General features: G+C 47.2%; 1 long non-coding RNA gene across 1 annotated transcript; it reads right to left on the bottom strand.

Moving 5' to 3' along the window:
* Positions 1-7,510: 7,510 nt before the first annotated feature.
* Positions 7,511-25,299, bottom strand: LOC116983846. Its single transcript, XR_004414823.1, has 3 exons — positions 25,181-25,299; positions 20,133-20,134; positions 7,511-7,536 (listed from the first exon to the last, which is right to left on the bottom strand). It is a non-coding gene; the product is annotated as an uncharacterized LOC116983846 (long non-coding RNA).
* Between the last annotated feature and the right edge of the window lie 2,229 nt (positions 25,300-27,528).

Raw genomic sequence — 27,528 nt, 5'->3', positions numbered from 1 at the left:
ACCAACGGCCTTACAGTTGGTCAAGAGGCCATTAGGTCAGTTACTGGTTATACCACATTTTTCCACATATTCAGCACTAATGACCCAATATCTAGACATGTTCACCTTCTGTACGTCTCCATTCACCAGTTACTTCCCATATTGTCCTTGTAACTGAAACGATGTTTCCTCCTATGGCCTAACGGTACCTTTCAGTTAGCCCATAGTTAGCCGTTTGCCTGTAGCCCGTATTATGAAGTAATAGTTTTTCCGGAAGTGTTAACAGCTGCGGCTCGCCTGCAGTCCGTCTGTCTTTACTTTTTTCTGTTGTTTTTTTTGTCTTGTTTTGGTTAAGTTTTAGTTTGTTGGGTTATGTTAGAGGGGGTGAAACATGTTCTCTGTCTCTTCCTTCGGGGAAATGCGACTTTTTCGTGTCGTATCCCCCTTCTCTGCCTCCGTCTGCGCTGAGACCTAATGGCGGAGCTGGCGGCCTCCAGCCTGCGACTGACCCCGAGGCTCCGGAGGCAGAGCCAGCCAGGACTCACCAACGAGAGGCTGGCCGCCTTCGGAGCTGAGGCAGCGGTGGCCCGACTTGCTGGTGCGGCGTTCTGGCTTTCGGCGGCAGCCTGGAGCTGATGCAGCGGGGCTCGGAGCTGAGACTGCGGGACCCGGAGCTGAGACTGCGGGACCCGGAGCGGAGACTGCGGGACCCGGAGCTGGGGCGGTGGCCTGGAGCGGAGACTGCGGGACCCGGGGCTGGTGCGGCGGCCTGGAGCTGGGGCGGCTGCCCGGAGCTGATGCTGTGGCGGGCCGTCTCGGAGCGGAGACGGCGTTCCGGCTTTCGGCAGCGGCGACATCACCACCGAGGTCCGCTGGACTGGAGGGCGGCATCTCCGGCCTGGATCGATCGCCTCAGCGCAGAGGGAGAACAAGGAGGGAAGAGACGGAGACTAAGACTTTGCCTCCATCACAGTGAGGATGTGCTTGGTGAACGCACTGTGGTGGATGTTTAATTTGTGTTTATTGTATGTTTTGTTTTTATTGGTTCTGTGTATGACTGCAGGCAACATAATTTCGTTCAGACCGAAAGGTCTGAATGACAATAAAGGAATCTAATCTAATCTAATCTAATCTAAGCCTTGCCAGTTTCATACATTTCAACCATTTAATTATGTAATGCTTCTATGCTCAGCTCCTAATCTAGAGCACAGGTCAAGCAGTAATGTTTCAATGCTCAGCATTTAATCAAGCACACAGGTAAAGCATATTACATTTCTCCTTCACACTACAAACCGCAATATCTTTGGAGTGTGGGAGGAAACCGGAGCACCTGGAGGAAACCCACATGGTCAAGGGGAGAATTTATATACTCTGTGCAGACAGCACCCATAGTCAGGATCGAACCCGGATCTCTGGCGCTGTAAGGCAGAAACTCTACCACTGTGCTTCATTGTTATTCTTCATATGCTTTTCCCCTGCAACATCTGTTTATTAATCCCGCCTGTCACTTTGAGAGGGAGTTCCTCCCATTCAGAAGCCTTACAAATGTCCATAACATGGCTGACTTAAGAACACTTACCATCAAGTACACAAACGAATAGTTTGCACTGGAACAATACAAAGTGCAGAGGGGTAATGTAAGGGTTAAACTGGCTTTTCAGCTGGAATGGAGTTGTCCTCTAACAGCACCCACCACATGTCAGGCAAGCATGCTCGCTTAGAAAAATAACTACCTGCTTGGCAAAATACTTGGGCTCGTTTGGAAGCACCAGTAAATCATGAGGCCTCCGCTTGTGCATCTGCAAGGTCATGTAGGAAGAAGATAAGATAAACTTTTCCTTCACAGAGACGTTGACGACTAGCTTGGTGCCTGTTGCAATAAATAATCCTTATTTACAGTACTAAGAAGAACAGCTGGTTTTAAAAACATAGTTAACTGTTGTTTGAACATAATGTTTGAAATCCAGACTTATTTATTGATCGTTTGATTATTATATTATCTATTGAGTATAGTGTTTACAAACTTAGACACAAAATGCCGGAGTAACTCAGCGGGTGAGGCAGCCATGGGCACCCATTCTTTCTCCCCAGAGATGCTGCCTTACCCGCTGACTTACTACAGCATTTTGTGTCTACCTTCGATTTAAACCAGCATCTGCAGTTCTTTCTGATGCGCGGTGTTTACAAACCTGTTGTGCTGATGCAAGTAAGAATTTCATTGTTCGGTTCCAGTAGAGTCATAGAGTGAAACTAAATAAGAACCTAAAACTTCCCCAAGCAACCATATGCATGCATTCGGCATCCTTGCTCTGCAAAATAACTAAAAGCACTTAATACCCCGAACAGAGTGTCAACAAAAGGGTTACAGGTGCAGAAACTTCCTGCAAATTCTGCAAAACTGTGGAGCCTGGTCCAGCAGCTTGCAAAATGACGTAATCAACAGCTCTTTTTCACAGACAATAACTCTGTCCCCAAGGCATCCAAATTACCGATATGTACTCTGGCACGAAGGGCCGAATGGCCTACTCCTGCACCTATTTTCTATGTTTCTACGTCCCAGCTACACTAGTCCCACCTGCCTGTGTTTGGTCCATATCCCTCCAAACCTGTCCTATCCATGTACCTGTCTAACTGTTTCTTGAACGTTGGAATATTTCCAGCCTCAACTACCACCTCTGGCAGCTTGTTTCATACACCCACCACCCTTTATGTGAAAAGGTTACCCCTCAGATTCCTATTAAATCTTTTCTCCTTCACCTTGTACACATCAGTACACATGACAATAAAACATTCTCAACTCTCTCTTGACTCTTGTCTCATCGATTATAAACAGTAAGTGCACGCTGCCAGCGAGTTCATCGGGCTTCACCTCGAGCCATGATTCTGGAACAGCGCCAGGGCCTACAGATTTCAAAGGGACACAAAGTGCTGGAGTAACTCAGGGATCAGGCAGCAACTCTGGAGAACATGAGTAGCTGGTGTTTCGGGTTAGGAGCCTTCTTCAGATCTTCTTGTGCTCACTCTCTGAGATACTGATGTAGAAACAAAGAACTGCAGATGATGGTTAATACAAAAAAGGACACAAAGTGCTGGAGTAACTGAGCAGGTTAGGCGGCAACCCTGAAGAACATGAATAGTCTTCTTCAGGCTGATGAAGAGTAAACACACTGATCGGCTTTCTTGAAAACCGCTTCACTGCAAAGAGACCAGGTGAGATTGCTGCTGAGATGGATGCTGAGGAACTATATAACTAGTTGGAAAAGAAATTCACTAAACCAAAGAATTTGAATCTGCCTCTATCCCAGCATCTCTATCCCTGGATCTCCACTTGCCTGGTACAGATGTCCTCTCAGGAGGTCATCATGAGCTTCCATTGTAGGCTCCTTGAAACTTCTGTCCTGAGCCTCTTCCATTTACAGAGTGAGGCCACACACAAAGCACCTTACATTTCAGTTTGGTAGCTTATAGGCCCAGTGGTAATGAAAAAGCTACTTTCTTAACAACTAAACCAGGTTCGCTTCTTAATAAACAGACACCACACAAACTGTTTGGTAGACCAGTTCAAAACTTTACTTAACATCGGCCGATGGAAGGGAGCGAGAATTCCAGCTAAGTGACCAATATAGACACTCGACTGTCCTCGGTTCCCTTCTCTGAACAACAGAATTACATCGCATTATATAGTGTTTCTTTGTCACATTAGCACATTCCACAGACATTAGTCATGGTCAGAGGTACAGGAAAAGGCATCACATCAAAGGCCTTTTGTTTACAGGTTATGATATACTAAAAACATTGGCCATTTGTTTTAGGTCATTTTATCTTCAAGGAGATCACCCTAGCTCTTTCGCTGTTTCCTCTCTGTCACTTGGTCCTTCATAAACATAGGCCATTTGTTTTATGGCATCTTATCTTTCCACTTCCCTGGATCCTCTCTCATCACTTTGCCCCTCCTAAACATTGGTCATTTGGTTTATGGCATCTTACTTCAAAGATGTGACTTGCTGTTTCTCTCTTCCTTTATTGCCTCCTCCCCCATAAACATTGGTCATTTGGTTCATAGCATCTTACTTCAAAGATGTGACTAGCTGTTTCTTTCTCTGTCACTTCCTCACTTGGGAGACAATGTTATGGTACTTATTATCCCACACACTGCAACCTGAGGCAAGCCTAATTTGACACTAAATATAAGCTGTAAGCTAGCCCAGAAACCCATTTTAATTTCTTCTTATTTTTATAACTTTATTCGGCTTCATCAGTAAGAACAATAAATTCTCCAATTTTAGGTAACTACAAAATCTCCCCCACTCTAACATTTCCCCCCCACCCATTTCTTCCCCACCCCGCACCCCCTCTCCCCTGTGCCCCAACGTGACTCACACCTGGTGGCGCAGCGGTAGATTGCTGCCTTAAGCCCCTGTCTCACTTAGGAAACCTGAACGGAAACCTCTGGAGACCTTGCGCCCCACCAAAGGTTTCCGTGAGGTTCCCGGAGTTTTTTTTCGGTCTCCCTACCTGCTTCCACTACCTGCAACCTCCGGCAACCACCTGCAACCTCCGGGAACCGCACGGAAACCTTGGGCGGCGATAAGACCTCCCTGGTGGAATAAAACTGGGTGAAAAAAAGGTCTTACCTTCCACTATCTGCAACGTCCGGTAACCACCTTCAACTAGCATCGCAACCGGCTTCAACTAAAAAATTACCGATTTTTAAAACGCCAACCTATTTTTAGTCGAGGCCGGTTTTGAATTTTTTGAAATAATCGCCGGAACATAGAAGAAGCTCGACTACACGGAAACCACTTTCGACCATTAAGGAGAGTGGCAAAAACCTCCGGGAACCTCACGGAAACCTTGGGTGGGGTGCAAGGTCTCCAGAGGTTTCCGTTCAGGTTTCCTAAGTTGGACAGTGGCATTACAGGGCTTGCAGCGCCATAGACCCGGGTTCGATTCTGACTACGGATGCTGTCTGTATGGAGTTTGTACGTTCTCCCCGTGACCGGGTGGATTTTCTCCAAGATCTTCGGTTTCCTCCCACACTCCAAAGATGTACAGGTTTTTAGGTTAATGGGCTTGGTATAAATGTGAATTGTCCATAACATGTGTGGGATAGTGTTAATGTGCGTGGATTGGTGGTCGGCGCAGTCGGTGGGCTGAAGGGCCTGTTTCCACGCTGTATCTCTAAACCAAACTAAACCAAACCTAAGGTACACAAAAATGCTGGAGAAACTCAGCGGGTGCAGCAGCATCTAACCAAACCTACCAGTGCGGAGAGGCGGCGCCGACTTTGTCATCGGGAGCCTGGGAGCTCCAAACCGGCGCGGCCTTGTCGGCTTCGGCAGCCGCGGGCTCCAACCAGGAAGCGGCCGTTCCAGGTGGCCCAGCCGCCGAAAGGACTCTCCCGACGCCGGGGCAAGACCACCCGGTGAGAACGGCCAGGGACATCGGGCCTCCGTAGAGGCAATTGCGGTGGCCTCAATAGGCCTGACTTTGGGGTGAACATGGGGTGGGGACTGGACATTGTGCCTTCCTCCACAGTGCTATCCACTGTGGGGGGATGATTTTTTTTGTCTAATTGTAGTCCTGTAGGTCTGTGTCCAAGATGGCTGCCGTGAAGAGAGAGTGGACGCTGGCGCGCTTTGGCTGCCGCTGCTCTCGCTTCACACTGTGTTTTTGATTTTCTGTTTTTGGATTGAATTCTGTTTTTAATTTGTGTCTGTGATGTCTTTATTACTTGTTATATTCCGATTATGTGTTTTTATTCCGATTACTATGTAAGGTGTCCTTGAGATGTCTGAAAGGCGCCCATTAAATAAAATTTATTATTATTATTATTATTACCTCACTACTCCACATCCCCTTCCACCTACATTCCTTTCTCTAGTTTCACAGTTCGCAACTGTTCAATCCTTTTGTCTTACACCTTTTGTCTTTCCACCTCTGGCCCTTGTCCAACCATCTGCCTATCAAAAAACCTTCCACGCGTGTATCAACCTATTACCTGCCAGGCGTTGTCCCACCTCGCCTCTCTACCAGCATTCTTCCCCTCACTCCCCCCCCCCAAACAATGTCTGAAGAAGGGTCCCAACCCAAAACGTCATCTACCCATGTTCTTCAGAGATGTTGCCTGACCCACTGAATTACTCCAGCACTGTCTTTTTTTTAGAAACCAGCATCAGCAGTGTCTGCAATTTTGCTCAACTCCAATCAAAGCTACGTTTACCAAAACAGCACTGTTCTTTCACTAATGCAAGGTGGAGTTTTTGGACCCTGTCACTGCTCTGTTTGTGCTGCTTACTTTATTCCAACCACAAGGTGTTGCCGTAGTCCACGATACATTCACCAGATTGCAGTTGTAAGAAGAATGTATTTCTAAACATCACTCACTGACTCCTTGTCTCAGGCAGAAAAAGCTCAAGGGCCTGTCCCACCATGGCGACCTAATTTGCGAGTTTAGAAGAGTTTGCGCTCGCCACAAACTCGCAGCATGGTCGACACGTGGTCCTAGGAGGTCACTTGTAACTCTCCTCAATGCTCGAGAAAAGTTCCCGCATACTCGCGGCATCAGTTTGGTCGAGGACAATTTTTCAGCATGCTGGGATAGACAAATTTAAGGCAGGGTTAGACAAATTGTTGATTAGAACGGATGTCAAGGTTTACGGGGAGCAGGCAGGAAAATGGGATTAAGAGGCAGAGATCAGCCGTGATTGAATGGCGGAGTAGACTCGATGGGCCTTTGTTGTTATGTTGTTCTTTTAAATAATTTTCTACACTGGTTTCAGGCCAATCGTCTCTTTTCGACATGCTGTTCAGCAATTCCAAACACTATGGGCAGCAGACACTCGTTCTGAAAATAGACACAAAAAGCCAGAGTAACTCAGCGGTTCAGGTAGCATCTCTGGAGAGAAGGAGTAGGTGACGTTTCGGGTCGAGACCCTTCTTCAGACTGTCAGAAGAGAGGGAGACGAGAGATGTGGACGTTGAGAAAGAGAGATATAGAACAAATAAATGAAAGATATGCAAAAAAGTAACGGTGATGAAGGAAACGGTCCATTGTTTGCCCTGGGCTAGGTGTTAGCGAGTTATACAGACAATGAAACTCAATCATTCCTGATCGATATATGGTACTTCATCCTCAAAGCATTCCTAACATTTTGTTTTACAAATCCCTTGGATGTCACTGGCTTCTGGGCTGGTTCACGATCAGAGAAATACATTCCCATCATAATTCCAAGGAATCTCAGCAAGGCTGGGTGCTGGTTTCTAGGTGGACTCGAATGTTGGAGGGAACTAACTGAATGGTCTCCTGATTTTAACCCCAAGTCCTTTGCAATTTTCATTATACAGGCAGATGCATGGGAATTCAATTTCAATGACTGAAAAGATGACACAAAGTGCTCGAGTAACTCGGCAGAATAGGCGGCAGCATCTCTGGAGGACATGTTTAGGTGATGTTTGGATTGAGATTCTTCTTCAAACTGAAGAAATGCTTGACACTAAACGTCACCTATCCATGGCCTCCAGAGATGCTGCCTGACCCGCTGAGTTACTCCAGCACTTGGTGTTCCAGTGAACACTGGCAGTTCCTCTTGGACCAGCTATGGTGACACACCATTCAATTTCTTAGGAAATCCTTTGGGATTGGTGATGACTTCCTGCCCCTCTGCCTTTGTGTGATCTGAGGTGGCTGATGAGGTCAATGTGGGGAACAACAGACGCTTCCATGGGTGGGGAAGGAGGTGGATGATAGACCGACCCAAAGCCAGAAGATGGGTCCTGACCCAAAACATCACCTTATCCATTTTTTCCAGAGATGCTGCCTGACCCGCTGAGTTACTCCGCTACATTGTGGCTATCTTGGATAGTTTGGAAGTTGGCGCTCTCCTTCCAACACTCACCCAGGGTCATTGCACGGTGCCTCTGCACGGCCAACTTTCTAAATACCACCCCAAATGTACCTTTCCCATTTTGAGCAATCTTGAGCCAGAGATTCTTAGAGGTATTTGGAGTCTTTCTTCATTCTTAGAATGAATCATTTGATTCTTAGATGTCTTGGTACTTTGGGCATAACGATGGTGCTGAGTGGTGTTGCTGCCTTACAGCGCCAGAGACTCGGGTTCCATCCTGACTATGGTTGCTGTCGGTATGGAGTTTGTACCTTCTCCGGCAACTATCACACTCCAAGATGTACAGGGTTGTAGATTAATTGGTTTGGTAAAAATTGTAAAATTGTCCCTTGTGTGTATAAGACAGAGTTACTGGGCGGGAATCGCTGGTCGGTGCAGACTTAATGGGCCGAAGGGCCTGTTTCCGCACTGTATCTCTAAACTAAACTAAAGTCAGCGGGGATGTTGCATTTCTCCATTGAGGCTGTGAGCGCATCTTTGAATATTTCTCACTGCTTGCCTGGTCATCTCTTCGAGCTCAAAATATTTCAGGAGTCTGGTGTCGTGCATGCAAATGACGTGGCCTGCCCAACAGAGCAGTCATGGGCTTAACTAGGATGTCAAAGGTGGGAATGTTCCCCGAGGAGATGATTCCATTGATTCCCTCATCTTTTCCAATAATTTGGAAGATGTTACTGAGACAGGGTTGGTGGTGTTATCTCCAGTACCTTGAGATGCCAGCTGGAGACAGCCCAGGAACCACATCACAAAAATAAATCAAAGTCTACTCTTGTCTGGTTTTGTGCCAGATCTGAGCTCTTAATGTTCAGAAACTTGCATCCTAATTCAATCAAAGGCTGTGACTGGCACATTGAAGCCACTGGTGACTTGCATCATTGATAACTGCCTTTGCCGAGCAGCGGCTCCAAAGATATGAGAAGTGGATGACGTATTCCGGGGTCACGCCAGGAACCTTCATTATCTGATAACCAAAGGCACGTTGACCGGTCATTGACCATTTAAAGAGCTATCATTTCAGGAGAGAGGGCCAAGTGAATATTTAATGTGTAGACCATGCATAAAATTCCTAACTGCAATTTTTATTCATGTATCAGAAATCAGTCGACGGAAAATATCTTGCAATATGATTTATGTTGACTTCCAGGCAATCAAATAGAAATACAATAGTCAATAGTCAAAAGGTGGGGGCGCTGCAAGATGGCTGCTCTGCCAGCAGCGTGCCCGTTATTTTAATTTTTTTTTGTTCTTTTTAGTGTGTCCAAATGTTTGTTTTAGTGTCTCTTGGTGTGTCTTGTGTGGGGGGTGTTGAGGGGGGGGGGGGGGGGGGGGGGGTAAGGGGGGCTAAGGAGGGAACCGCTTTCGGTTATGGACTGAACTCAGTGCCTTCCACCGCAGTGAAGAATGCTGTGGTGGTTGTTTGTGTTAAATTGTGTTTTGTTCTTTTTTAATTGTACCGCTGCTGGCAAATTCTTTTCACTGCACTTATATGTGTATGTGACGAATAAAACTGATTGATTGACTATTGACCTCCCCTCCATTGAAGGGGTCTATAGCAGGCACTGCCTCAAAAAGGCAGCCAGTATCATTAAAGACCCACACCACCCTGACCACTCTTTCATTTCACTCCTACCATCGGGAAGAAGACAGGCATCTAAAAACCATGAACACCAGGTTCAGAAATAGCTCCTTCCAACAACCGTGAGCCTCTTGAAAACCACACAACATTAAACTCAACAATGAACCATGCCTTCTCTTTGGTTGCACTAAGGACTTTGCTTTTATTTTTCACAAGTGTTGGGGTTATTAATTTGTATTTATTTGTTTATTGTCTATTATCTATTTCTGTTGTATTTGCAGGATTATTACGCTACTGCAAGTAAGAATTTCATTGTTCCGTTGTCGATACATATGACAATTAAACAGTGGTAATTCTCTTGACTTGACCTCCACTGACTTACGTGGTAGATAATTCCACAGGTTCAGGTTCTCCACAGTTCGAGTGAAGAATTCTCTTCTGATCTTCCGGTTGAAATGGAATATCTTTATCCTGAGGCTCAGAGCGCTGGACTCCCCAGCCATTGGCAACATCCCCTCTGCATCCAATCAGTCCAGTCCTGTTAGAATCTGACAGGTTTATGTGGAAATGTCAAAGGCTCGAGAGCATAGTTTTAAAATGAAAGGGGCAACATTTTAAATATGCAGGACAAGTTTTTTTTTTTACACAACGAGTTGTGGGTGCCTGGAACGAGCTGCCAAGGGTGATGGTGGCAGCAAATATGATACATAGAAACATAGAAATTAGGTGCAGGAGTAGGCCATTTGGCCCTTCGAGCCTGCACCGCCATTCAATATGATCATGGCTGATCATCCAACTCAGTATCCTGTACCTGCCTTCTCTCCATACCCTCTGATCCCCTTAGCCACAAGGGCCACATCTAACTCCCTCTTAAATATAGCCAATGAACTGGCCTCAACTACCCTCTGTGGCAGAGAATTCCAGAGATTCACCACTCTCTGTGTGTACTTGTACTTAACTGCGGATGTGCTTATGTACAGTCATAGTTTTAATGAAATGTACGCAAAACAGGAATTTCATTTCACCTCAGTACATGTGACAATGACAAGTACTATTGAAACTGGCATTTAAGTATTTTAGGTGGGCACATAGATATGCAGGGAATGGAGGGAATGTGGATCAAGTGCAGGCAGATTAGATTAGTTTAACCTGGCATTATGTGCAGCACAGACATTGTGGTCCAAAGGGCCTGAACTGTACGATGCTTTAAATCCCATTGCACACTTTTCAATTCCAGTGAATATAAGCTGAAGCAATGCAGTCTCTCTTCCATAATCGATCGTGCCTTGGTAAATCTTCAGTCATAAGGTCATAAGGTCATAAGGAATAGGACCTTAGGTCCATTCGGCCTATCAAGTCTATTTCACCAGTCAATCATGGCTGATTTATCTCTCCCTCCTTACCCCATTCTCCTGCCTCCTCCCCATAACCTCTGACACCTGTACTAATCAAGAATCTATTTATCTCTGCCTTAAAAATATCCACTGACTTTGCCACCACAGCCTTCTGTGGCAAAGAATTCCACAGATTCACCACCCTCTGACTAAAGAAATGTCTCATCATCTCCTTCCTAAAAGAATGTCCTTTAATTCTGAGGCTATGACCTCTAGTCCTAGACTCTCCCACTGGTGGAAACATCCTGTCCACGTCCACCCAAGTACAATGTAGGATGCAGCTGGCTGAAATTAGAGTCCCAGATATTGCTAGCTGCGGGAGTGGCATCCTGACTCTGAGTCAAGACCTGTTCCAAAAACTTGACCTCAAAAGACTTGGGTGACTATGATGCGGAGCTGAGGGAGATGCCATCTTCCAGTTCTCTTGCTAAATTCAGGCTTGTTCATATTGCAAAAGTGAAACGGGCTGGAAAGGGTGACATCTTTGCTGCACAGTAACATATACAATATTTTTTTCTGATCTATGTGCCAGATGAAATGTAAATGCCTGCAAATCAGGAGCACCACAGATGTAATAACTCCAATGAGATAAAAATAACAAATAGCCGCAAATATGGAAAAAAGACCTTGAGGATTTTGAGTGACAAAAAAGTATTTGCAAAAGCTGAGAAATTAGAAAAGGAAGAAGTAGCTAAAGTACGTGGATTTAAAAAAATTGAGAAACGTGAGTAAAATTGTTGGACAATGGGAGCATGTTACAACTTACAAGCTTGCATCTCCAGCAGTGGTGAACCAATTGCTTCCATAATACGCAGACAGATGTTAAAGGATGTGATTAATATGAAGGTAAAATGAGAGAAAGGTGAGTAGAAGATGGTATCTGGTCACTGAGAGTAAACCGAGTCACCGCCCGAATAATCCAAATATCTGCCACAATGGTATCAGACAGCCATGACGTCTTCTCTGAGTTCCAATCTCAGGGTCTTCCTTCTGCTATGGTTAATTCCAGGGTTTAGACTCGAGACTCTGCACTTGAGATACAGTGCGGAAACAGGCCCTTTGGCCCACTGAGTCCGCACCGACCTGCGATCACTCCGTCCACTGACACTATCTTACACACATGGGGGACAATTTACAATTTATCATTTTACCAATTAACCTACAAACCTGTCTTTGGAGTGTGGGGGGGAAACCGGAGCACCCGGAAAAAACCCACGTGGTCACAGCGAGAATGTACAAACTCCGTACAGACAGCACCTGTAGTCAGGATCAAACCCGGGTCTCTGGCGCTGTAAGGCAGCAACTCTACCGCTGCGCCACTTTGCCGCCAGATGTCACTCTCAATGTCTCCGACAACCCTTCTTTTACATCATGATTGTTCTTCCAATCTTGTGAAAGCTTTCTTTGTTCTTACCCCGGACTGGGACCTTCACAACTCTGAAGTCATTCATTCACACACTGAGTGAAGAAGACACATCATCTTTAACTTGGACCTGGGCCTCCACCAAGGTTTTGCATCCTTCACGAGCCAGCGACATTCCTGGATGGAGTAAACTTAGACACATCTGTTTTGTTATCGGGCTAGAGAGTTCTTTAATTATAATGGTGCCTGTTCATGAGTTGCAATTCATCAGGCAGTCCCTTTCACAGGATGGCAGTTCTCCAAACAACCTTATCTGCTTGTTCTATGTCCAGGGTCAGCTCACTGGGGCCGTGTCGGCACCACTACACTTTCTCACATCGATATTGACCAGATGATGATCACGTGCCCTGTCTTCACTGTGTTTCTTTGTTCTGTGCTTCCCACTGTTATCTATATATTCTGCCACTTGCTCTCGCTCTCTTTCACATACACTCCCTCCCTCTGTCTGTCTCCCTCCACCTGTCTGTGTGTGTGTCTCTCTCTCTCCCCCTCCCTGTCCCCCTCCCCCTCCCCTCCCCGTCTCTCTCTCCCCCCCCACTCCCTCTCCCCATCTCTCCCTGCATATCTCTCTCTCTCTCTCCCCCTCTCTTCCCCTCCCCCCCCCTCTCCCTGTCCCCCCCCCCACCCCCTCTCTCCCTCTCTATTTCTCTCTCTCTCTATTTATTTTTCTCTCTCTCAATCTCTCTCTTGTGTTCCCACTGCTCCACCCTCATACGCTTAACATTGCTGTAAGACTTCCACCTGCACCTTAATGCCCATATACACACCTTTGGACTCAACCAAAATCTGATCTCTTTCATCCCACTGCAGTTCAAGGTCCAGTCAGCCAACAACTGAATGCTGACACTCACCATACGGCTGTGAAATAACGTTGGTAAAGAAATTTCACATCTTTGTAATGAATTATAAAAGTTTGGAAAACAAGCTACAATTTAAAGGTTCATTTAATCTCCACGTTGAACATAGAAGCATAGAACATAGAAAATAGGTGCAGGAGTAGGCCATTCGGCCCTTCGAGCCTGCACCGCCATTCAATATGATCATGGCTGATCATCCAACTCAGTATCCTGTACCTGCCTTCTCTCCATACCCCCTGATACCTTTAGCCACAAGGGCCACATCTAACACATCTAAATGTTTTTCTCATCTCGGTCAAAAAAGATTTCCCCCTTATCCTTAAACTGTGACCCCTTGTTCTGGACTTCCCCAACATCGGGAACAATCTTCCTGCATCTAGCCTGTCCAACCCCTTAAGAATTTTGTAAGTTTCTATAAGATCCCTCCTCAATTTTCTAAATTCTAGCGAGTAAAACCCTAAATGCCAACAGAAAGATAACCAGTTGATATATAGTTGCACCGAGGGTTGCCAGAAGCTAACAAACACTGGTATTGTACTCACTTTAAAATAAAAAGGTAAGTCAAGAACGTAAAGATTAATGATAGTTGGGACCACCACACACATTCCTTTACACATCATATCTGTGAAGGACACACTTTTTCTTAAGAACACTTTTTTCCACGTATCCATGCAAAGGTCAAGCCACATGAAGAAGCATAAAAGTTTGAACAGTCCATCATAATCTGGAAAAGATCCAAGATGTGATTTGGGGGGAGAAATGTAACAGATGACTGTTGGCTTAACCCCAAGCCGACTTAGTGCGTGTACGCTGCCTGCGGACTATTTATACAGGAACAGGTAATAGTGGACAAAGGTGTTCTGTCTGTGGGCGAGATGCCTGTGAATGTCCTTGTGAAACTGCCAATGTGTTTTTTTTAGTTCAGTTTAGTTTAGAGGTACAGCGTGGAAACAGGCCCTTTGATGGTTGACCTGCCTCCAGTGTACCAATGACCACATTGGCAACAAATCTCCCCACAGCATCAGTTCTCTCATCTATTGAGATCCATATTTTGTTGCATGCAACTTCATCTCTAATTTTCTGCACAACAATGTTGAAGTTGCTGTCAACATAATTTTTCCATAATGATGACTGGCTTGGTATATGTTCCTTTGTGTATTTCCCCAAAAAAACTCAGAGAGATTTGTTTTCCAATTTCCACAGTGAATTCAAGCATCAATGAATGCGTTGCACAGATCACTCGAAAACTCAGATTTGCGATTGGAGCCAACAGTAAATATTGTGAAGAGACAAGCTTGCGTATTTCCTACCTTCTGTTTCTCTGCCGCCAACTTGTGTTTAGCTGTCTGTACATGCATGGAGATTAAATATTTTTTCTCATGATTCACAGCTTTCTCACAATGCAAAACAGCACACAGTTGGCTGTAGAGAATATATCACTCCCGTACACTCTCACCAAATCGTTCAGTTTCTTACAAGTCAAGACATTACCCAACCAGATGCAACCAAATTTAAAGTAGCTCTTTCTTCCCAATAACCCTTTCTGGCTTAAGCCCTCCCTTCACCACCTCCAGTTTAAATTCCATTTGGAATATTTTGGAGGACCAAGAAACCAAGAACCAAGAACCAAGACTTGACTTTAGGCATTTTGACGCTTGCAGGGGTAGATCCTACAGGAGCGGGGATGCAGACCTCTACAGGCCAAATACAAGCTAAGAAGAGAAATCAGAGCTGCCAAGGAAAGGTACTCTGAGGTTGAGGAGCAAGTTCTCAGCAAATGACTCTTCTTCAGTGTGGTCGGGCTTGCGAGAAATCACAAGCTACAAGAGGAAAACCCTCCGCTCCTTGGACAATCGTCAGCTGACCAACGACCCTCCACTGCAGTTTTGATAAACAGAAACTTAACCCTGGTAACCCCAATCCAACACTTCACACCTACTCACAGCTTGACTCCAGTTTGAAAAGACTGGACCCTTCCCCACCTACTCCTCCCCAATCACCACTTCACACCTACTTAAAGCATGACTCCAGTTTGCAAAGACTGGACCCTTTCCCACGCACCCCTCTCCAATCACCATTTAACAACCACTTACAGCTGGGTTTCGCCCCGGTGGTGTAAATTTTCTTGTAAGTTACGTTAAAATGACAAGAAAGGCTGATTTAGGCACTCAATTGTGAAAAAGGCATTATCTTCCTGAAATCATCAAAAAAGGCATGAAAAGGCATTTATGGCTAAATCCTGGCTCTAATGATTACAATCGAGCCATACACAGTGTGCAGGTACCTAAGGGAATATCATTTAGTGCAAGGTGTAGTCTATGGTATTTGAAGACTGAAGCACTGAAACATTGAAGGTGATGGTGAATTTTATCATTGGTGCTTACATCACCAAGAAGTGTGTCCCAAGACATGGAAAATACTTTGCATTCCAAGGTGTCGTCAAGGAGCTTTATTGGCAGAGGGCAGTGTGGTACAGTATTGATCATGCGGCTGTTCCCAAGAATGCATACGGAGACAATCATCAACTGTTGTTGGAACATCATCAAATTGGTTAAAGACACTGGTTAGTTTTCTCATGTACCCAGCCACTTTCCTTCCTCTGGCTTCACAATCTACAACTCTTCAAACTATTTAAACCCGTCTCACACCTTCTGTTCTTATCTCTATCCTTTGTTCAAACCGTCTGGTTATCAGAACAATCCCATGTCTCTGTACCTATTGCCTGCCATGTTTTGTCCCACCTCTCCCCTTTTTCAGCTTTCCTCTCCCCCCTTCCCTACAATAAGTCTGAAGTAGTGGGGTGGTGGGGGGGGGGGGGAAGCTGGAAGAGAGGTGGGGTCGGGATGAAGCCAAGCATTCAGAGGTATATTTACTGAAAAAACATGCAAGGAAACTGCAGTCAGGGTTGGTCGCCTGCACAGATGGACATTAACCCATTGATTGATAAATGGGTTGTGTTCGTAATGGGAGTTATAGAGCAGTGCATGTAAGGCAAGAGTTGTGAGAACATTTCAGTAAAAAGCTCACATTAGTTCATGATTTTGAAGTATTTCTTATTGTATGATGGTTTCTAAGTTACCCTCTCTCAGTAATGCTTGGAATTACGTTATTTTAAGCAAGAGGGTATGGAGAGAAGACAGGTACAGGATACTGAGTTGGATGATCAGCCATGATCATATTGAATGGCGGTGCAGGCTCGAAGGGCCGAATGGCCTACTCCTGCACCTATTTTCTATGTTTCTATTCACTTGTATGTATGTGTATATGTTTATATATTTTTACAGAGTACTATGTTTACATAGTCTGTTGTGCTGCTGCAAGTAAGAATTTCATTGCTCTCTCTGGGACATCTGACAATAAAACACTCTTGATTCTTGACTCGTCTTTTAAAGGAGTTCTGGGCTATGCCTGCTGGCAGAATAGGTGTAAAAAAAACAACCACCTATAGGACGAGTGTTTGCTCAAGGGAACTGAGATGAAACCAGACAGGTTGCTTAAGAACATTGGCCAAAAGAAGTGTGTTCTTTGTGCACAGCATCTTCAAAGCCCGCACTGGAGGTCATAAGGGATAGCAGAACTCAATGAGGTCAAAGGCTGCGGTGCGTGTGCTCAATCTCTAAACACCAGTCTCGAGGGATCCCTGGAACTGTGCTATTCCCCTGAAACTATGCACTTTAGAGGACCAACACTCCAACTGTTTGCTTGATAAAACAACAAACAAGTTGATTTGCAAACCCATGAGGTTGAAAAACTCGCTGCATAAATGGAGGGTTTTTACACCAGATCAAAAGTGCTCGGGAGAATTAAAAGGCTGCCCAAATAAAAGGATGGATGCCAGATATTGTGTTAAAAAAAAAAAAAATCCATATTAAACTGACTTTCAACAGCACAGCACAATTTTTTTGCAGTTATTTTTGTTATTAACAAAATATAAAACATCTCAGCCCCTTCGGCACAACATGTCCAAACCAACCATGATGTCATAAGGTCATACGGTCATAAGGAATCGGAGTAGAATTAGACCATTTGGCCCATTAAGTCTACTCTGCCATTCAATCATCCAGAACAAGGGGTCACAGTTTAAGGTCCAGAACAAGGGATCACAGTTTAAGGATAAGGGGGAAATCTTTTAATCTTTTAGGACCGAAATGAGAAAAACATTTTTCACACAGAGAGTGGTGAATCTCTGGAATTCTCTGCCACAGAAGGTAGTTGAGGCCAGTTCATTGGCAATATTTAAGAGGGAGTTAGATGTGGCCCCTGTGGCTAAAGGGATCAGGGGGTATGGAGAGAAGGCAGGTACAGGATACTGAGTTGGATGATCAGCCATGATCATATTGAATGGTGGTGCGGGCTCAAAGGGCCGAATGGCCTACTCCTGCACCTAATTTCTATGTTTCTATGGCAGATCTATTTCTCCCTCCTAAACCCATTCTCCTGCCTTCTCCCCATAACGGCTGACACCTGTACTAATCAATAATCTATCTATCTCTGCCTTAAAAATATCCACTGGCTTGGCCTCCACAGCCTTCTGTGGCAAAGAATTCCATGGATTCACCACCCTCTGACTCAAGACATTTCTCCTCATCTCCTTCCTGAAAGAACGTCCTTTAATTCTGAGGCTATAACCTCTGGTCCTAGACTCTCCCACTGGTGGAAACACCCTCTCCACATCCTCTATTCTAGTGAAAGGCTTAAAGAAATGTAAAGTTAAATTAATCCCATTTGCTTACAGATGGTCCATATCCATCCTTTCCCTGCCTAGTCATGCACAAATCCTCACTTGCATTCCAAGATCAATCTGTACATCAATAATCCCAAGGGTCCTGTTCACTTTCCCCCTGCATTTGCCCTACTGAAATGCCACCCCTCACACTTCATCTGCCATTACTCTATCCAAATTTCCAATCAATCTGTATCCTACAGCATCCTCATTATCCACAGGTCCACCCAGTTAGGTGGCATCTGTAAATGTAAAGGGCCTGTCCCACGAGCATGCGACTGCATGCGGCAAGCGCAACCTAACATGGTCACTTGAGCCGTACGGCCTCACGGGGCCGGTCCCACTTCGATCGTCGGAGCCGTATGGAGTTGTGTGGAGCTGGTCCCGACAACCGGGCTCCGAAAAACTGACACTGTTCAAAAATTCCGCGCGGCAATGGCCTGCCGGCCCGCAGCCGCATTGAGGTCGTACGCACCGCCTCGACGCCGTAAGCACCGTCTCGACGCCGTACGCAGCGTCTTGACAGCGTACACCTAGCGCGAACTTCCGTGGACTTCGTTCGAACTTCACGTCAACTCGTACGGGATCACCCACTTCCGGTTTGGTCGCGCTCGCCGTATGCAGTCACATGCTGGTGGGACAGGCCCTGTACGGGGATCACTCGACCTCCGCGCGGCCCCCACTTCCGGTTTGGTCGCGCTCGCCGCATGCAGTCGCATGCTCGTGGGACAGGCTCTTAAGCTTAAGTCAAGAGGCAACTTCTGGAGCATCAAATACAATGGATGAGGTTTGGAGAGGTACACGTCTCACCTGGAAGAGCTGCTAGGGTCTCTGGAGAGAAGTGAGAGAAGAAGCGTGAGGGGCAGGTGTTAGAGGGAAGTACCTGTGGATGGGGCGGGTTAGGTGGGGGAAAGATGAACGAACCAAGGAGTTGCAGAGGAAGTGGAAAGTGGAAAGGGGTGAGGAGAGGAAGACGTGACTGGTGTGTATGAAGGAACTGCAGATGCTGGTTTAAACCAAAGATAAATACAAAATGCTGGAGTAACCCAGCGGGACAGCCAGCATCTCCGTGACTGGTGGTGAGTTGGCATTAAAGATGAAGGAATAGAAATGTTGCCTGAGTACGAGGAAGAGGACCACTGGTGTTTCTTCACAGTAGCCTCATAGGATTTCTTATGTCCATGTGAGAGGGCTAAGTGGTTTGGTTTAATGTCTTAACTAAAAGATTGCAGCTCCAACAGTATGGATGTCCAACCCCATGTACTGGTTCATATTTGTTGTGCTTAAGGTTCTGCTTTAGAAGTTGGCCCAGAACTTTCTGATTATTGTTCACTCTCTGATTAGAAATCTCTGATTACGAGTAGCAACAATTCAGCCACACTTGTTAACTCAGTGTAACTAGTTAACGGCTGTATATGTGCCTTCAAATTATTAAGAGTCAATTTCTGCTCTATCTCTTTCAGTATACTCAGCACCTGGACAATCACAGCAAAAGCAAATAGTTTTCTCAAGCAAATGTCTGCTTGCATGGTATTTAGCAAGAGATCTTTGTATCTACTGACCCTTATCAAATAGAAAGGAGGTGTGAATGGTTATGGTTTATTTATACCAATGTTGGGCATTATGTATAATCAGTCTAGAACCATTATTATGTTAAAGACTGTGATGCCTGCACATAAAGACAGTGTTATACTTATATGCACTTGATGTAAAATGCAATTATCATCTAATTGTTCTCAAAAGACTACGATGTAATGAACCCACATCTTAGTTCCTGGAACACTCATTTTTATGTGTATCTTTTTAGCCTCTTGGTTTAACTGGAACAGGGGGAGGCATGGCAAGTGGTGAAAAGGAAGAAATACCAGAGGGCTCTGCCCAAAGAGCCAAGGCCGGAGGGAATGGACAATTCTAAGAAAAGAGTCCTCTCCCAGACCGACGTCAGCAACCTCTCCTCGTCGGAGGATGAGTCGACATCGAGGACCTGACGACGGAGGCAGAGGAAGAAAACGGGTGAGGAGATCGGAAAGGGAAAGGACACGCCTGTTGTCCCCCAGCTCCGGGAGTTCGGGAGCAGTGCAGCGGCCAATGGGCCCCAGCTTCGGGAGACCGGGAGCAACAAATCTGCCGACATACCCCAGCTACAAGAGACAGAGGGGGTGGTGCGTCCAGAGGGAGCAACAAGGAGGGTCCCTCTGACAACATCTCCGACTATGCTCGAGGAGACCTGTAGATGATATGTGCATGTACCTTTAACATAGTGACCTCACCACTACTAACCACTCCCCATATCACAAGTATAATTACAACCTCCCCACCCATTGATCGCTCTCTAGTTCCCGTGACAGACCACGTACAGCTAGGGCAGTAACGAATGTACATCATGAATAAACAGTAGTAAAGACACAGTGTGTTGATGGCTCCTCTTTACATGGTGTCGAAATCGTACCTTTGCACCTCCTGTTTGTCGGGTTTTATTTAATTTTAACCCAGTTCCCTATCCCTTTTCTCTATTTCCCTTGCCATGGCCACTTCTTGCCACAAGCCCGATGTGCTTGTCTTTGATTCAGACATTGCCCATCGGTGGAATGTTTTTAGACATGACTTCGATCACTACGTGACGATCGCCCATCCTGCCGCCACCCCTGCGATACAGGCTTCTCTGCTTCTCAACCTGGCTGGTCCCGATGCCCTGGAACGTTCTGAATCATTCGTCTACGGTGTGGGTGAAGCTGCTCGGGACCCGGTATGTCTTATGGCTAAGTTTACCGCGATGTGCGACATCCCCACTAACTGCATCTTAGAGCGTTTTAAAATGTTCAGTCGGCGTCAGAACCCTGGAGAGTCCGTTGATAACTATATCGCCGCATTGCGGCACCTGGCCAGGCGTTGCCGCCTGGACGCGCTCACCCCCGATCAACTGACCCGGGACATTCTAGTGTATGGTCTACTGGATGAGAAGCTAAGGGCTGAACTTCTGCGGAAGCCCGACCTGTCTTTGGACGAGGCTCTGCACGCCTCCCGCATGGCTGAGGCTGTCGCCTCGGCTGTGTCACCGGCTGATCATGTCATTAACTTTGCCAGTGTTGCTGGCCGCCGGCGGAACGCTAGCCCGCAGCGACAACGGGGTCCTCCCGCGCCCGGGGGTAGCGGCCCACAGCGCTGCCCCAACTGTAACTTTGCCTCTCATCAGTTCAATGTGTGCCCTGCCTTAGGTAAAACGTGTAACTTCTGCAGGAAATTAAACCATTTCTCTGCTGCCTGCCTCTCCCGTGGGAAGCCTGTTCCTGCTCCACGGCGCATGTTAAACAATCTTGCTCAAGCTGATAGGAGAGGTTGCTCAAGTTGGTTCCCAGTACCAGCCTGACGAACTCCCTCTGTCTGATACAAGTTCCTCCCAGGGGGAGACCAGCATATTTTCACTGTTGGGTGCACCTGCACTGATAACGGACCCTTCGGTTCGGGTTACTGTCACCGGCTCGACCTTCACCGCGAAAATCGACACGGGGGCCGTGACAAATGTAATGTCAACAAGCCTCTTCAGGAAGATAAGGACTGATGAGAAAGTTACTCCCGACAACTCCCTTTTGCATGCCTACGGGGGAGGCGTGCTCGTTCCTGTGGGGAGGGCTACCCTGCACTGCAAGATACTGTAGGCCTCTCGGCCCCTCACTTTTTATCTACTGGATACAGACAACATCACCCTGTTGGGCGCCCGGGCGTGCCAAGACCTGGGCCTGGTCTCTTTCCACTGTGATATCCACCAGGTGCAGACACTTATGAACCCCTGATCGATTACCCTGACCGCTTTGACGACAAGCTGGGCAAGCTGCCATGCAGCTACAAGGTCGTTGTCGACCTTGGTGTTGAACCTGTGATCCGTCCACCACACCGCGTCTCCTTCACCATGAAGGACAAGGTGGAGTCAACGCTGCTCAACATGGTTACCATGGGCCTCCTGGCAGAGGTGAGCGAACCCACCCGGTGGGTCTCCACCATGGTTGTTGCCGCGAAAAAGGACAAGAGTGAGATGCGCATTTGCATTAACCCCAAGGACCTTAACCTCGCCATCAAGCGCCCGCACTACCCCATGCGAACAGTGGAAGACGTCGCTGCACAGGTTGGCCCGGCCACTGTCTTTTCGGTTCTCGATGCCAAGAGCTCATTCTGGCAAATACCGCTTGACGAGCAGTCCTCTTACCTGACTACCTTCAGCACGCCTTTCGGCAGGTTCCGGTTCCTCCGCATGCCATTCAGAATTAACTCTGCCAGCGAGGTGTTCCAGCGGACGATGCCCCCCTCCTTGAGGAAGCCAGCACCCAGTACCTGAGCCCTGAAATGGTGTTGCAATTCACCAAGGAGGTGCGCATGAGAGGAAAGGATGGCGGTCAGTGACTCTAAAGGGCAAGGTAGGGTCTGAAGAAGGGTTTCGGCCCGAAACGTTGCCTATTTCCTTCACTCAATAGATGCTGCCGCACCCGCTGAGTTTCTCCAGCACTTTTGTCTACCTTCGATTTCCAGCATCTGCAGTTCCTTCTTGAACACTCTAAAGGGCAACGGTGATAAACCTGGCAGGGGAGAATAAGTGTTCGGCACAGACTAGAAGGGCCGAGATGGCCTGTTTCCGTGCTGTAATTGTTATATGGTAATATGGCATCGCTAAACGTGCGCAGTGTGAATAACGCCTTGTACTACCTGGACACGGTCAAGGCAGACATGACATTTCTGCAGGAGTGTGGGCTGCCACACGTCCGCTGCTATCGGAGGCGGTCGCGATGGTAGCCCCACGGATTGTCAGTTTGGTCGGGGGGGCAATGACTGTTGCGCTTCCGGTCTGGGGATCTTGCTGCGGGGAGGGAACTTCGCCATCACTGAGGTCAGGGAGGTGGTTGGAATGTAATGGTGGTGGATGTAATGTTCCGTGGCTCTCTGCTCCGGCTGATTAATGCGGAGCGTGCGGCTGGCCGTTCTCCAGCAGCTGGCCACGCCCCAGCTGCTCAATATGGCCGGTGACTTCAACTGCATCATCAATGCGGCTGGACGATCCGGCAGTGCCGACAACAAACTGGACAGCATTTCCAAGCTCCTGGTGGAGACGGTCAAAGACACAAAGCTGCTCGATGCTTTCAGCGACCCTGCAGGCGGGTCTCAGTCGCGGTTCACCTGGTCGAGATCGGACGGTTCAGCCCGGTGCTGGATAGACTTCCTCTTCCGTCGAAGGCCGTCACATTCAGACACACCGACCTCACAATAGACAATAGCTGCAGGAGGAGGCCATTCGGCCCTTCGAGCCAGCACCGCCATTCAATGTGATCATGGCTGATCATCCCCAATCAGTACCCCGTTCCTGCCTTATCCCCATATCCACTGACTCCGCTATTTTTAAGAGCCAATGTTCTTCTCTGACCACTGCCTCCTTCAGGCTTCCTGTCACCTACAGGAGGACCGGAAGGCAGGCAGAGGGACGTGGAAGTTAAATGTGAAGCTGCAAACCCCAGAGAACATTGAGGAGCTAAAGAGGGACTACGCATGTTGGAGAACAGTGAGACCCCTCTTTGACTCCCCGACACACTGGTGAGAAACACCCAAGGAGAACATCAAGAGGTTCTTCATCTCCAAAGGGGTTCAGAGAGCAAGACAGAGTCAGAGGAAATTGTGTCTGACTCCAGACAGATTTCCTTCCTCTGACATGCGTCTAGCCGGCAGCATGTCAGAGGAAGGGCAACATCACCCTAATCTACAAGCAGAAGTGAGAGATGAATGATATAAGGAATTGGAGACGCATTGTTAAATGTAGATTACAAGATCTTATCTAAGGCCATCGCCAACCGGGTCACGCCTGCTCTAGGACAGGTGATCCACCCGGACCAAACCTGTGCTGTACCAGGCAGGAAAATCTCAGACAGCCTGGCGCTGCTGAGAGATACCATTGCCTACGTGCAGGACGGGCGGATGCCTGCCTGGTCAGCTTGGACCAGGAGAAGGCCTTCAACAGGATGTTGCACACTTACATGGGGGACGTGTTTTCCAAAATGGGTTTTGGGGAGGGAATCAGGAATTGGATCCAACTGCTCCACACTGATATCTGTAGTGCAGTAAAAATCAATGGGTGGGAATCAGACAGCTTCCCCGTCAGGTCTGGAGTCAGGCAAGGTTGCCCTCTCTCCCCTGTCTTATTCGTCTGTTGTATAGAACCTTTTGCTGAGTCCATCAGGCAGGACGCAAGCAAAAGAGGAGTGACATTGCCAGGCAGTGTGGGCACTCAAGTCAAGACCTCCCTGTACATGGACGATGTTGCCGTCTTCTGCTCGGATCCAGGGTCAGTCCGCAGATTGATTAGCGTCTGCGACCAGATTGAGACGGCCACGGGAGCCAGGGTGAACCACAGGAAGAGCGAGGCCATGCTCTCTGGCAACTGGCCCGACCGATCTTCCGTCCCCTTCACTATCAAGCCTGACTTCTTGAAGGTCCTGGGGATCTGGTTCGGGGGGGCTGAGGCAAGTAACAAGAATTGGCTGGAGCGGATAGCCAAGTTGGGGAAGAAACTGGAGCTGTTTAAGCAGCGCTCCCGCTCTATAACGGGAAACTATTTGGTCATCAGGTGTGAGGTGTGAGGTGATCTCGGGGCTGCTGTACGTGGCGCAAGTGTGGCCCGTCCCCCGTCCCCCTTCCTACGCCGCGGGATTACCCGGGCTGCCTTCTGCTTCATCTGGGGATCGAGGATGGACTGGGTGTGACAGGCCACAATGCACAAGTCGGCTCACAATTGGGGGACCCAAAGTCGCCCTCACCCTGATGGCCACCTTCGTGTGTGGCTGCATTAAGCGGAGTGTAGAGCCAAGGCACGTGGGCACCAATGGGTCACTGCCTGCTGAGATTCTCGCTGTTTAAGAAGGAACTGCAGATGCTGGAAAATCGAAGCTACACAAAAATGCTGGAGAAACTCAGAGGGTGCAGCAGCATCTATGGAGCGAAGGAAATAGGCAACGTTTCGGGCCGAAAGAAGGGTTTCAGCCCGAAACGTTGCCTATTTCCTTCGCTCCATAGATGCTGCTGCACCCGCTGAGTTTCTCCAGCATTTTTGTGTACCTGAGATTCTACCTGTCCATGGTGTTGTGAAGGATGGGCCTGGCGCAGATGCCGTGCATTGTGCCAGTCAGCTGAACATTGCCGCACCATCTGTCGTTTGTGGAAAGGTTCTTCCGGACCAACACCTTTGACCACATGTCCATCGGGCAGGGGTCAGCACGGAAGCTCCTGTACGCAGTGCAGGAAAATGACTCCATGGATCCTGTGGCGTGGTTCCCAAAGGAGACTGCACAGCTTGTCTGGCGAAATGCCTCATCGGCAGAACTCACCTACAAGCACCAAGACCTGGTTTGGCTGTTGGTGAGGGGAGCCCTCCCAGTCAGATCCTTCCTGCACCTTCCTCACTACCAGCGCATGCAGCCCTTGGGATGGCTGCTCTGGAGAGGAGACGGTTGCCCACCTCTTTGTAGAGTATGGAATTGAAAAGACAGTCTGGAGAGGTTTGCAAGAGTTCCTGTCACGGTTTATTCCGAACAGCTCCGTCACAGAGGTCTCTGTGATTTGCGGATTGTTACCAGGGACGCATTCAGAGACTGACATCGGAAAATCATCAACTCGGTTGAAAGACGCTCTTTGGTCTGCCCGAGCTTAGTTGACCTCCCAGCAGAGCGAGATGTCCGTCGGGGAATGTTGCCGACAGGCCCACTGCAGAATGCAGGAGTACATGCTGAGGGATGCACTGAAGCTTGGTGCAGCCAACGCCAAGGCTCTGTGGGGGAGGGCGACAGTCTGGGGTCCTTCCGCTGCTGGGCATGGGGGGGGCAGGGTGTGGTGGAGACTCCCCTCAAAATAAAGGAAGGGATTCCCCGCCAGTGGGCCACATGAGTGGCAAGGGTGTGGGGTAAAATTGTGATTTGGGGAAACTGCATTGTATGTATGTAAGGCCTCCGGGAATGTCGGATGGAGTTTTGTCAGGATCATGTATTGTGTATATTTATTTCTCGAATAAAGTCTATTTAGAATTATTTTTTTAAAAGACTTGATTTTGGAATGCTGTTACTGTGAAGGAGAAAAATGGGGATGAAGGGTTAATGTGTACATGACCAGGAGCCAAGTGATGAAACATTGCTTAACTAAATTACGGAACTATAGAAACTTACAAGGCTTACCTAATGCTGCTAGCTATGGGCTAATTAAGGGGCATCGATAGACCACGATAGACCACATGACATAACATCTGGACAATAGACAAGGAACTGATAGGAGAATAGGGAAGTGACACATGAGTGGTAAGGGTGAGGGGTAAAATTGTGATTTGGGGAAACTGTATTGTATGTATGTATAACCTCTGAGATTGTCGGATGGAGTTTTGTCAGGATCGTGTATATTTATTTATCGAATAAAGTCTATTAGGAATTTTTTTTTTTAAACTTGATTTTCGAATGCTGTTACTAAACTCAGATACAATTGCACAAGGATGGCTTCATTGTGTCAGCATTTTAACATTAAACAGCAATTCCACTGTGTTCACCACCCACAGGCCACCGGAGTGGTCGAGATGGCAAATGGAGCTCTGAAGACTAAATTGGCTAAATTAATGGAGGAAGCAGGACAGAGTTGAGTTAAAGTTGGAAGTTGCCATGGGAAATGTGGTTTCCTTGACCTAAGTATGTACCATAATTGTTTGCATTAAGCTCCTCCCTCTCTCGTTATCTACGACAGCGCCTACGTCAGGTGAAGTCAAGATACGCTCATTGGCGTCAAACCCACTGTCGCCGGCAGTTGCCACAATATCGGCACGTGGGATAGACCCATAACTCCCCGACCCATTCTCATACTGACATTTCTGTCCTGGGCCTCCTCTACTGTCAGAGTGAGGCCCAGTGCAAATTGGAGGAACAGCACCTCGTATTTCACTTGGGCAGCCATCACCAGCCACAGTTTGTTCCAATCCACACATATATTAATTGCACATTTTCCATTTTTAAACAATAACGTTGACCCAGAACAGGCACCCAGCTACAGCTATTTTAATTACTGCAGCTTCACGACAAACATCTATGCAATGGGTAAATCTGTTTAGATATGAATTGTCAAATACCCAGAAAGAGGTGTCAATGAACCCCTTTAATCCTTTGATTTCTATCACTAACTGGTGTTTCATGAAGCAGCTTCACTCAACCTTGAAACAGACAGAAACCATGTGTCCATCTCCTTTTTTTTCCAACCTTTAAAGAGTTTTACACAATAATTTCTGTCAATGAACTTCCTGCTTATCACAGCAATTAAGATTTCTGATAACTAGAGCGACCCAGAAAGGAATTTGATCTCTTTGTGTGCCTGTTTGACTTATAGTATTTCCTCTGCCCAAATAAATGCAAGGCAAGGCGGTCAGTCGCCAATTAATAAGTCTGGAAGTGTCGGAAGGAACTGCTGACGCTGATTTAAACTGAAGATAGACACACAAGGCTGGAGTAACTCAGCGGGTCAGGCAGCATCCCTGGAGAAAAGGGAATAAGTGATGTTTTGGGTTGAGACCCTTCTTCAGACTGAGAGTCCAGTGGAAAGGGAAACGAGAGTTTTAGACGGGGATATATGGAGAGATATAGAACAAATGAGGCAGTCCATTGCAAAGATCTT

The sequence above is a fragment of the Amblyraja radiata genome, chromosome 19 (assembly GCF_010909765.2).
Source record: "Amblyraja radiata isolate CabotCenter1 chromosome 19, sAmbRad1.1.pri, whole genome shotgun sequence".
Lineage (NCBI taxonomy): Eukaryota > Metazoa > Chordata > Chondrichthyes > Rajiformes > Rajidae > Amblyraja > Amblyraja radiata.
Note: the sequence above shows the minus strand (reverse complement) of the source record. Positions and strands in the feature narration are given on the sequence as shown.